This window comes from Lynx canadensis, chromosome D2 (genome assembly GCF_007474595.2).
Source record: "Lynx canadensis isolate LIC74 chromosome D2, mLynCan4.pri.v2, whole genome shotgun sequence".
NCBI classification, from domain to species: Eukaryota; Metazoa; Chordata; class Mammalia; order Carnivora; family Felidae; genus Lynx; species Lynx canadensis.
Window position 1 is genome coordinate 76,795,521 of NC_044313.2, and position 12,189 is coordinate 76,807,709.

General features: G+C 34.5%; 1 pseudogene; it reads right to left on the minus strand.

The window, feature by feature from the left end:
- Nucleotides 1-3,751: 3,751 nt before the first annotated feature.
- LOC115526941 overlaps nt 3,752-12,189 on the minus strand; it is a 100,424-nt pseudogene continuing 91,986 nt past the window's right edge.

The following is a 12,189-nucleotide window of genomic DNA, read 5'->3' on the forward strand; positions in this document are numbered from 1 at the left end:
GTAGACTATGTATGTTATAGTGATGTTGTGAGAATTAAAATAAATAATGCCTATAAATCCCTCATCACACTGTCTGGGCCAGACTAACCACTCAGGAAATTATATATTGTTATTATTATTCCTGTTACGAGTGATAATTAAACATAATGAGATTTCAGACTACAGAAGTTTGGAGAAAAGAGAGTTTGCCTGCATAGCTCAAAGCACAAGAATGCGAATTTTTTATTAACATTGATTATATACGACTATACATTGCTGACACATTTTAATTCCCAAGAAGGAAGTAACTTTTATATGCTTCATAAAATACATGATTAGTCTTTTGAAATATGTTCATATTTTCTGTCACTTCCTATTTTGAAATATTGGCAGGCTGACTTTATTTTTAGTTTTGAACCTCAAAATAGCAATATATTTTCAAAATATACAGTTTCCAGAAACAACTTAGCTTTATACACGTACACTTGATAATTACCCAGAACCATGTAAATTATATTGTCTGGCTCGGCCAATGCCAATGAGAGGGTCTTATTTAAGGGATAACAACTTTCCCTCCCCTCACTTCATTCGCCACCAACCAGGAGTCTCTAGATGGGCGATTTGGCAAGCTGACTTTAAATTTACCTCTCAGGGCACCTGGGTAGCTCAGTCGGTTAGGCGTCTGATTTTGGCTCAGGTCATGATCTCATGGTTCATGAGTTCAAGCCCAGCGTGGGACCCTGTGCTCACAGCTCAGAGCCTGGAGCCTGCTTCCGATTCTCTCTCCTCCTCTCTTTGCCCCTCCCCCGCTCGTGTGCTGGCTCCCTCTCTCAAAAATAAGTTAACATTAAAATAAGAATAATAATAAATAAATTTACCTCTCCTATATATTCTCAGACCTTTCCTCACCTCTTCATGGATGTTTCTATCTCATATTGGGGAAAAGAAACTATCATATTCTTCCGTTTTATGTTCTGCCTTTATTAACAATGCTACTCAGTATCATTGAGAGACACTATTTTTCCAAAACTGGCAAAGTTAATTAATTAGTGGTCAGGTAAAATTAATGATAGCTCTATACAGCTCTTCCTCACAGCCCTTCTTTTTTTCCCCTGAAAGACTGCAGTGAGCTAAAAAATGGTGGTTTTAAATATTCAGTCTTAATTTTTCAGATTTCTGCCGAAGAAGAAGTGTGTTTCTGAAGGTAATAAACAAATATTACATGGAATATATGTAATCTGCATATAAAGCATCCTGTCTTTCCAAGACAAGGAAAATAAGAGACAGCACGGAAGGAGGGGCAGGGAGAATGGAGAGTGGCTATTGATCACCTGATCTTAACCTGGCATTTTTCCCGAAACCAAAACCAAAGTCAGGTTATTATTTAATTCACTGCCACAAATCTAAGGCATGATCCATTCTTCCTATAATTAGGCTTTCCTTACAGAATGCTTTATACCACAGCTGTAACTGACAGAAATTTATTTAAAGGAGAATTGAGTTAATATTTTAGGGAAGGAGATTAAGTATTCTTTTCTTTCATCTGAAAGGTTTGCCTTTCGGATCTATCAAGGGTGGAGGAATATTTGTCTTTAATTACCCCTGCAGAATGGTTAAAGTCACAAATTCATTTCTGTCTTGTTCTTGTTTTGTTTGTTTGTTTTGGTTTTTTTTTTTTTTTTTTTTGTCGTTGTTTTTGTTTGGTTTGATTTGGTTTAATTCTTTTTCTTTATCCCCTTTTAAAGATGCATGAAGTTGTTCTGGAGGCATTTCAAGCCTTGGATGCAATCAAATCCATCCAGGAAACTGACTTTACCTACTATGTTACACCCTTTTGCTACATCAAAAAGGCTGCCTAGTATGATAGCTGAGAAAAATGCCTTGTTCATAAAATAGTCACAGTGAAAATTTTACAATCACCTTATTTCAAGGGTAAGAATAAAAAGAGTAGTTTTCTTTCCATATACTATGATTTCTGTTCTCACAATACCTAAAAAAAGTAAAACCCACTGTTATTAGATTTTTGGTATAATGTATTATAGACTGCAGTGAATGTTATTTTTAGAAACTGTTCAATAACTGTTGTCTTCTAACAATGACAAATCATTAATGTGGACAAGGATATTCTTCTCCCTTTTGTTATTTTCCTATAACCGTTCAAAAGAGCCCTTTCATTTCCCACTGGTGAGTGAAAAGTTTCTTAAAGAAATGTCATATCGTCCCTCCCTTCTGTGGTCAAAAATATTTTTTTCTCATTAATGATGTTTTCACAGCATGCTTATTAAAGTCAGAATGTAAATCAAGTAAAATGAGAATGCATTAATTCAGTTAATCTCAGATAAGTGTGAATGAATAATTTAAAAGTCTAAATGATGGTATACATTTGAAATATATATTCTTTTACTCCCCAATTTAAAAATATTTAGTGAGCACATGTTACTGACTAATCTTGTAAAAGTCAAGGGGTCATAGCTAGGAATTAGACATAGCTCAGACTTGAAGTGGCTGACAGCCTTAGAAGGTGAGTCCAATATGAAAATCACTCAAAGTGTTACAGGTGTTATGATTGGGAATATCTAGAGTGTGCTATATTAATGAAGGGAATGGAGACCAGGAAAAATCTATGCCCCAAAGGGGACAAAAACACTTGTAAAAGCCACACCCCAGAAACACAGTCCCACTAAAGCCTGATTTAATCAAAAGCTGATAGGACACTCCATTCCCCACCATGCTGCTGGTGCTCAACAACCCTCCCATATAGAAATAGCAAATTAAAGTTGAATGATATACAAGGTACAAACTCTCTCTCTGGAGCAATAAAAGTGGAATCCACAAAGTCAAGAAGAGAAAAACTAAAGCAAGGACACTGGCAGATATTGAAGTCTGTGGCACCCATAGCTGCACTAAACTCAGCCAAACTCCTCCTAGCCAGATTATTATCAAAACTCACATTAAAGGTCTTGTTACCTGATTACCTCTGTTGGTTTATCTTTTATTAAACATTATTTTTTAGAGAAGTTTAAGGTTCATAGCAAAATTGAGCAGGTAAGACAGAGATTTCCCATGTTTACCCCTTGTCACCACACATGTAGAGCGGCTCCCATTAGTAACATTCTTTAATACAGTGACACATTTGTTATAATCAATAAATCTGCACTGACACATCAGAATCACCCGAAGTCCATAATTTAAGTTACAATTTACTCTTTGCCATCTACATTTTATGGATTTGGATAAAGGTATAATGACATGTATCCATCATAATGGCATCATGCAGAATAGTTTTACTGCCCTAAAAATCTTATATTCTCCATCTATTCATTCCTCCTTCCTCCCTCATTCCTGGTAGCCATTGAGCTTTCTATTGTCTCTATGGTTTTGCCTTTTCCAGAATACCATTTAGTTGGAATCACACAGTATGTAGCCTTTTCAGATTGGATTATTCCATTTATTAATGTTCATTTAGGGTTTCTCCATGTCTTTTCATGACTTGATAGCTCATTTGTTTTTAGTGCTGACTAATATTTCATTGGATAAATCAGAGTTTACTTGCCCATTCATCTGCTGAAGGGCATCTACATTTCTTCCGAGTTTTGGCAATTATAATTAAAGCTGCTATAAACATCCATGTGCAGACTTTATCATGGATACAAACTTTCATCTCCTTTGTGTAAATACGAAGTAAGTATTGGATCATCTGGTAACAGTATGTGTGGTTGTGTGAGAAACTGCCAAACTGTCTTCCAAGTTGGTTTATCATTTTGCATTCCCATCAGCGATGAAGTCGCACCACATCCTCTAAAAGGATCTTGAGTAGCCACAGTATCACACTAGCAGTGAGCACACCCAGCTCCCAGATCTTGGTTTCTATCACCATCCTGCAATTAAAAAAAAAAAAAAAATTAATGATCCTTAAGAAAGGATTTCTTGACTCTATGGTTGGGACAGGCATTACATAGGATAAGCTTGGAACATCTGTGCCAATAAAAAAAAAAACAGGAAAGTGTCCATAAAACAACATGATGTGATATATCAAAAAGACACAGAAACCAACCTAAAAAGGCTTCCAAAGACCAAGGCTGGAAAAACTGGAGCAAAAAATAAATAAATAAATAAACAAATAAATAAATAAATAAATAACATACTACTAGATTATAAGACAACATGACTGTGCCTTGACTGATATATTTTCTAAAAATTGAGAAGCAACAAACCAATAGGAATACAGAGAAAGATATAAACAAACAGGAAAAAGAAACACAAATGATGCTTAAACATATGAACATATGTTCACCTTATTCATAGTAAGGCAAATGCAAATTGCAATTAATGCAATTAATTGCTATCATTGGTTACAATTCTTCATTTAACATATTGGTAAACATTTGAAAATTTGAAAATACATACAGTGGTTGAAGCTGTGGATAAACAGTATTCTTATGGTTATGTAACAACCAATGCAAAATGCAACAACTTCCTTGGAAGGGAGTTTGGCATTTTCTAGAGAATTATTTAAGAATTTATCCTTTGATCAAGAAATCCCGCTTCTGGCAATCCATTCCAGCATTACTCTGGCACAAATATAAAATGATTAATGAACAAATATATTCTCTTAAACACTGCTGGTAACAGCAAAAGTCTTGAAATAACCCATGTTGCCCATAGGGAAGTGGTTGAATAGACATGACACATCCATGTAATATATTGTTATGCAGCTACCTAAAGGAATACTGCAACACATTGTTTCCACCATATATCATCAAACAAAGCAAAATAATATTCAGAAGACTGCCTATATTTTTCTAGTGTGAAAAATAAGCTGTACATAAATATGTGTTTATACATTTATGTTGTCTTAAAGGAAAAATGAAGAGAAACCAAAAACTATGCAAAATGCTTACATATATAGGATGAAGGATAAAAGAGAGATAGGAGAATCTTTTTGAATGCAATTTGTATACGTTTTATTCTAAACCATACCATCATTTTTCATAACAAAGACATAATTACACTATCCCTCCCCTATCTGCTGGACATATCCCATGTTCCAAAGACACCCACTGGATGCCTGAAACCACTTATCTTGTATTTTCTTGCCCTCAGACCTAGGAGTAGCCATTTCTGCAATTAATCCTAGTTTTTCTAAGAATAGCATTTAGAAATCAAGATCTGGACTCTGGATATGTTTGTTGCTGCTAGATGTCAAAGCCTTTAGGTGCTCTCACGAGAGAGATAGAAAATATATAAACTATTGCATCTACTTATTATATTTGTATGTATATATGTATATATATTATCCAATTGTAGAATTGGATACAATGTCTACAATACATTTTAATCTATGCAGAGTAGAGTAACACTATAATCTCCAGAAATGATCAAGACAGAAGAACTTTCCAGATAAACTCCAAGACTTCAAATGTCTTAAGAAAATTAAAAACGCTCAGCATACTTTAATTTGGACCAAAAATAAAATAGTGCTTAGGACCAGTGATTTTAAAAATAGTGCTTAGGACATACATATAAAATCAATTATTTTGATTTATTTCATTTAATTCACATGTTTGCAAATGCTGAATTGCTCAAATATAATAATACTAAAAATGATGTTGTGTGAATAATTTGACTACACTTATGAAATATGTGTATGGGAAATTATGAAATATGTCAAAGGGCTTTGTATATTCACCTCTGAGTTGATGATCGATATTTATGAAATTGTGCTGACTAGACACAGAAATTTATATTCAGAAGTACATACTCAATCAATAGCCAGAGTCACATAAAGCAGAAAAAGCCATTGTCCTTAGTGACACAATCATCAAACATAATTTATTAAAGGCTTTTCTGTGTGAGATGCTGATGAGGTGACCTGAGAGGTGTGCTTTTCAAATGCAAGGATTGCAAATTGAGGTTTGAAGCATTGATTCCCCAGATAAAATATAATGCAGTATGTATGGGACATGAACTAACAAATACTCTTAGGCATAAAATGTTGCTGAATAATTATAGATATACCTGAAATTAAAGAATTAACAATAGGACCTAATTTTTGCCAGGTAAATCTCAGCAATGAGGTGAAATGAACAAATTTGTAGGAAAAAAAAATTACCAAACAGACTCAATACTGATTCAATTTAAAAGTTAGGTGAGCCGAAAAAAGAATAAATGAGCTTCTTTTGTATTTTACTTTATTTTTTAAGTGTATTTATTTATTTCGAGAAAAGAGAGCAGGGCAGGGGTAGAAAGAGAGGGAGACAGAGACTCCCAAGCAGGCTCTGTGCTGTCAGCACAGAGCCTGACACGGATCTCAGTCCCAGGAACCGCGAGATCATGACCTGAGCCAAAACCAATAGTCAGACGTTTCAACTGACTAAGCCACCCAGGCATCCCAAGAATAGTATTTAGAAATGAAGATCTGGACTCTGTGTGTGTTGGTGGCACATGTCACGGCCCATAGGCACTCTCGGGGAAAGATAGAAAATACATATGCTATCCAATGTAGACACACAATCTCTATTTTGTAAATTAGTTTTCACTGTTGCTCACTTATAGCAAATAAGTTGGAAACAAATTTACCAACTAGGGTATAATGTGGAAGTACAGTTATCTTTATCTTCAGCATTATTGTTTCTAGTCAAAGATACAAATTTCCTGAAGTTACTTCTGTTACTTGTTCTTTTTCCACTCTTTCAGTGATCTTATGTCACACATTTATAATACAGTTGGATTCATGTGCCAGTCTGGATTACACCCTGGGATCCTCTGACATCTTATTTTTATTGTTGTTTTTGTTATTGTCATTTTGTATACAGTTAAATTTATCCTTTGTAATGTCGAGTTCTATGGGGTTGACAAATGCATAGGGATGTATCCACAAGCTTCGTATCTTACAGAACAATGTCATCACTAATAATTCCTCCGTGTGGCATGTTAATACTAAGCCCCTACCATATCTCTCACATTCTGGCCATCTGTTTTCCATCTCCACATTTCATCTTTTACAGACTGCTTTATAAATGGAATTACATATAATATAGATTTCTGGGTCTGGGCTTCACTTCTTAATATGTGTTTAAGTTTCATACATGTTCACATGTGAGGAAACATCTTGCTCCGTTTAAAAATTTCTGAGTAGAATTCCAACGTGTGGATGGTCCAGAGTTTATCTGCCCACCCACTGAAGGATATCTGGGTTGTTTCTTGATCTTGATAATGAATAAAGCTGCTATAAACATTCATACACAGATTTTCATAGGAGCATGTTCACTTGGTTAATAACTAGAAGTTTCTTTATTGATTTAGTTGAAAGTCTATGTTTAATATTATTTAAAAAACTGCCAAAGTGCCTTCCAAAATGGCTATGCCCTTTTACATTCTCACCAACAATAAATGATGTGAATAAACTATTGTGTGCTGTGCCTTATCCTTGCAATTATTTGATATTATAACTAACCCCCCATCCAGTCCAATAAGTGCGTAACAGAATCTAATGTGGGTCCTTATTTGTATTTCCCCAATGATAAACATTGAGCATAGTTGAGCATTTTTTCATAAGTGTATTTGGAACCTGCATTATTTATTTTGTGAAGTGTCTATTCATATCTTTTGTCTATTTGTAGTTTTTTTTTATTGCTCACTTTTAAGAGTGCTGTAAATATCCTGGATATTCCCTACACATATTTTGTATTTATTTGGCATGACCAGATGAAAAATGAGGGATAGTTATACAATTAATTATTATACATCCAAAACGGTTTCCTTTCATGAGTCATGTTTCCTCATGCATTTCAAAACATGATTGTTATTTCATAATTAAAACACATCATGGTGTAAAAGAAAAGGAACACTTGGTGAAGCTATGTTAAATGATTTGGACAACTTCAGGAGAAGAATATTTAATACACGCTTGGTGTTTGCCAAAATATTTTTAGTAATAAAGTTGGGTGTTGGATAAGATCTAGAATTCACATAATTCTATATTGACAATCCAATTCTTCGTGTAAACTCAATTTCCTATTTGATTTAATGAGGCTGAGATAATAAAACATGACAAACAGATAACAAGAAGGTAAAGGTAATAGGCTAATCTTATTCCAAAACACTAAAGCAAAAGTCCTTAACAAAACATCAGTAAACATAGTACAGAAACATATGAAAAAAGACAAATATTATAACTAATTTGGCTTATTTCACAAACCAAATCTAGATTTAGTATTCCAGGATTTTTCAATGTAAATTACTAAAGTGAGAAAACAAATTTTAAACATTTACTAATCACATCAATAAGATACACACACACACACACACACACACACACACACTCACACACGAAGAAATTAAGTATCTATGTGAGCTCAAAACTTTTATTTATTTTTGTTTTTATTTAAATTCCAGTTAGTTAACACAGAGTATAATATTAGTTTCGGGTGTATAAGATAGTGATTCAACACTTCATACAACACCTGGTGATCATCACAAGTGCACTCCATAAATCCCCATCACCTATATCACCCATCACCCCACCCACTTCCCTTCTGGTCACCTCAGTTTGTTCTCTACAGTTAAGAGTCTGTTTCTTGGTTCACCTCTTTTCCCCCCCACTTTGCTTGTTTATTTTGTTTCTTAAATTCCACATATGAGTGAAATATTAACAATGTTTGTCTTTCTCTGACTGATTTGTTTCACCTAGCATTATATTCTTTAGCTCCATCCACATCATGGCAAATGGCAAGATCGCATTCTTTTTGATGGTCTATATTCCATTGTGTATATATACCACTTCTTTATCTATTCATCAGTCGATGGACACTTGAGGAGTTTCCATAATTTGGCTATTGTAGATAATGCTGCTATAAACATCAGGGTGTATGTGTCCCTTCAAATTAGTATTTTTGTATTCTTTGGGTAAATACCTAGTAGGGCAATTGCTGGGTTATAGGGTAGTTCTATTTTTAACTTTTTGGGGACACTCCATAGTGTTTTCCAGAGCGGCTGCACCAGTTTGCATTCCCACCAACAGTGCAAGAGGGTTCCCCTTTCTCCACATCCTCACCATCTGTTGTTTCTTACGTTGTTGATTTTAGCCATTCTGACAGTTATGAGGTGATATCCCATAGTGGTTTGATTTCTATTTCCCTGATCAGTGATGTTGAGCACTCTTTCATGTGTCTGTTAGAAATGTATATGTCTTCTTTGGTAAAATGTCTGTTTATATCTTCTGCCCATTTTTTTGACTGGATTATTTGTTCTTTGGGTGTTGAGTTTTGTAAGTTCTTTATATATTTTCGATACTATCCCTTTATCAGACATGTCATTTACAAATATCTTCTCCCATTCCATCGGTTGCCTTTTAGTTTTATTGTTTCCTTCACTGTGCAGAAGCTTTTTATTTTGATGGAAGTCCTCATAATTTATTTTTGCTTTCGTTTCCCTTGCCTCAGGAAACACATCTAGTAAGAAGTTGCTATGGCCAATGTCAAAGGCGTTACTGTGTTCAAGGATTTTAATGGTTGTAAGTCTCACATTTAGTTCTTTGATCCATTTTGAATGTACTTTTGTGTGTGGTGTAAGAAAGTGGTCCAGTTTATTCTTTTGTATGTTGCTGTCCAGTCTTCCCAACACCATTTGTTGAAGAGACATTCATCTTTCCATCAATATTCTTTCCTTCTTTGTCAAATATTAATCGGCTGTATAGTTGTGGGTTCATTTGTGGGTTTTCTATTCTGCTCTGTTGATCTATGTGTCTGTTTTTGTGCTAACACCATACTGTCTTGATCACTACAGCTTTGCAGTATAACTTGAAGTCTGAAATTGTGATGCCTCCAGCTTCGTTTTTCTTTTTCAGGTTGCTTTGGCTATTTGGCAACTTTTGTGGTTCCATACAAATTTTAGGATTGTTTTTTCTAGCTCTGTAAAAAATGCTGTTGGTATTTTGATAGAGATTGCATTAAATATGTAGATTGCTTTCGGTAGCATAGCTATTTTAATAATATTCTTCCAATCCGTAAGCATGGAATGTCTTTCGATTTCTTAGTGCCATCTCCCATCTTTCACCAGCGTTTTATAGTTTTTGGAGTATAGATCTTTCAACTCCTTAATTTGGTTTATTCCTAGGTATCTTATTATTTGGGGCACAATTGTAAGTGGGATTACTTTATTAATTTCTCTTTCTGCTGCTTCATTATTGGTGTATAGAAATGCAACAGCTCAAAACTTTTAGAAACTTCAAAATATATTGGAAAAGAAAACTGTTTTTGGCCTTTTGATAGCCTTTCCTCTACCTTTAGAGAACTCCTTCTTCAAAAGTAACTTAAGGAATTTGTTGGACCAAAATTAAATGAAAGTCTTGATGAATTAGCTAAGTGCTGACAGAGATTGTTTGAGTGATGTCTTATTGATAAGGTGCAGCTACCCAGAAAACAGAAACGAGTAACATGCTGATGTGGGGCTATGTATTTAGCAATGAATAAAAGCTTAAGAGACTACAGATCTTATGCCTTTCCTGAGCTGAGGTGAGGTGGTTGATATCCACTCAGAGCCATCTATGTTAACAATGGGGTCTCTAAGTACAATATTGTTTGGGGACATCGGAAGCTGCACATGTGGATCAAGAATCCTCTGCTATGTTATCACTATACATCCATGTAGTTTCTCTTTACTATTTCTTAAAGCTACATTAAACTTGGTGATGAGTGAAGTCTGTAGCAGCCCATGGATTTGAGTATAAATTTAAATCCACATTTCCTATTCATTCAAGCCATGTGCAAACTGATGAAGGATGTATCCTAAATTTACTAAGAGGTCATCTTCAAAAAATAAAGTAAATGGCATCTTTAATACTGAAAAATGTAAAGCTTTCACATCTGAGTTTAATATTCAAAAAAAAAAAAAAAAGGAGACTACCATTTCTATTCAATATTTAACATTAGGTACTTACCAGTATAATGAAAAGACAAAGAAAAAAAATGTAAAGAATGAAAAGGAAGCATTAATATTGTCATTTTCACAGATAATGGAATCATATATGTAGAACAATTTTTAAACATTTTAAAGTTTATTATTTTTTTTGAGAGGGAGACAGAAGGCAAGCAGGAGAGGAGCAGAGAGAAAGTGAGACACAGAATCTGAAGCAGGTTCCAGGCTCCAAGCTGTCAGCACAGACCCTGATGAGAGGCTCAAACCCATGAACTGTGAGATCATGACCTGAGCTGAAGTCAGACACCTAACTGGCTGAGCCACGCAGGTGCCTCTGTAGAACAATTTTAAAATCTACATGTAGGGGTGCCTGGGTGGCGCAGTCGGTTAAGCGTCCGACTTCAGCCAGGTCACGATCTCGCGTTCCGTGAGTTCGTGCCCCGCGTCAGGCTCTGGGCTGATGGCTCAGAGCCTGGAGCCTGTTTCCGATTCTGTGTCTCCCTCTCTCTCTGCCCCTCGCCCGTTCATGCATTGTCTCTCTCTGTCCCAAAAATAAATAAAAACGTTGAAAAAAATTTTTTTTAAATCTACATGTAAAATATTAAATGTAAAAAATGGGTTTGGTAAGTTTACTGAAACCATATCTATATCCAGAAATAAATGCATTTCTGTTCACCATTAGGATAAATGAGGAAATGAAAAAAAAAAAGCCTTAAATATCATTTGCAGAGGCACCAAATATGAACTAAGTGGGAAGAAGTATAACAGAAACATTAAAAAAATAGTGACAAAACTAAAGTGATTCTAAATAAATAAAACAATACATTGGATGTTTCAATATTGTAGAAATATCGATTTTCCTCAAATTGATCTACAGATTCAGTATGATCCCAATCAAAATCTTAACAATATTTGTAAAAATTTATAAGCTAATTATAAATTTTTGTTATTAAAATTCAAAGGATCAAATTCAGCCTGAACTACTTCAAAGAAAATTTTAGAAGTTGAGGATCTATTTTACCAGCTGTTATGATTTATTGTAAGAGCATTAATTAGTACAGTATGATATTGGTACAAATATAGACAAATCAAACTATAGAACTTAATAGAGAATTCAAAAACACAGCTGCACATATAGACACTAGATTTTAATTTTGAAAACATGACTGTGAAGAACAGTAAGGAATTGACTTACTGTTTAATATTAATAAGTATTTTAATAAATATTTCTGGGTCAATTGGATAACCAGGTGGAAAAAAAAGAAAACCCCACTTTTGGGAAATGTTCCAGAT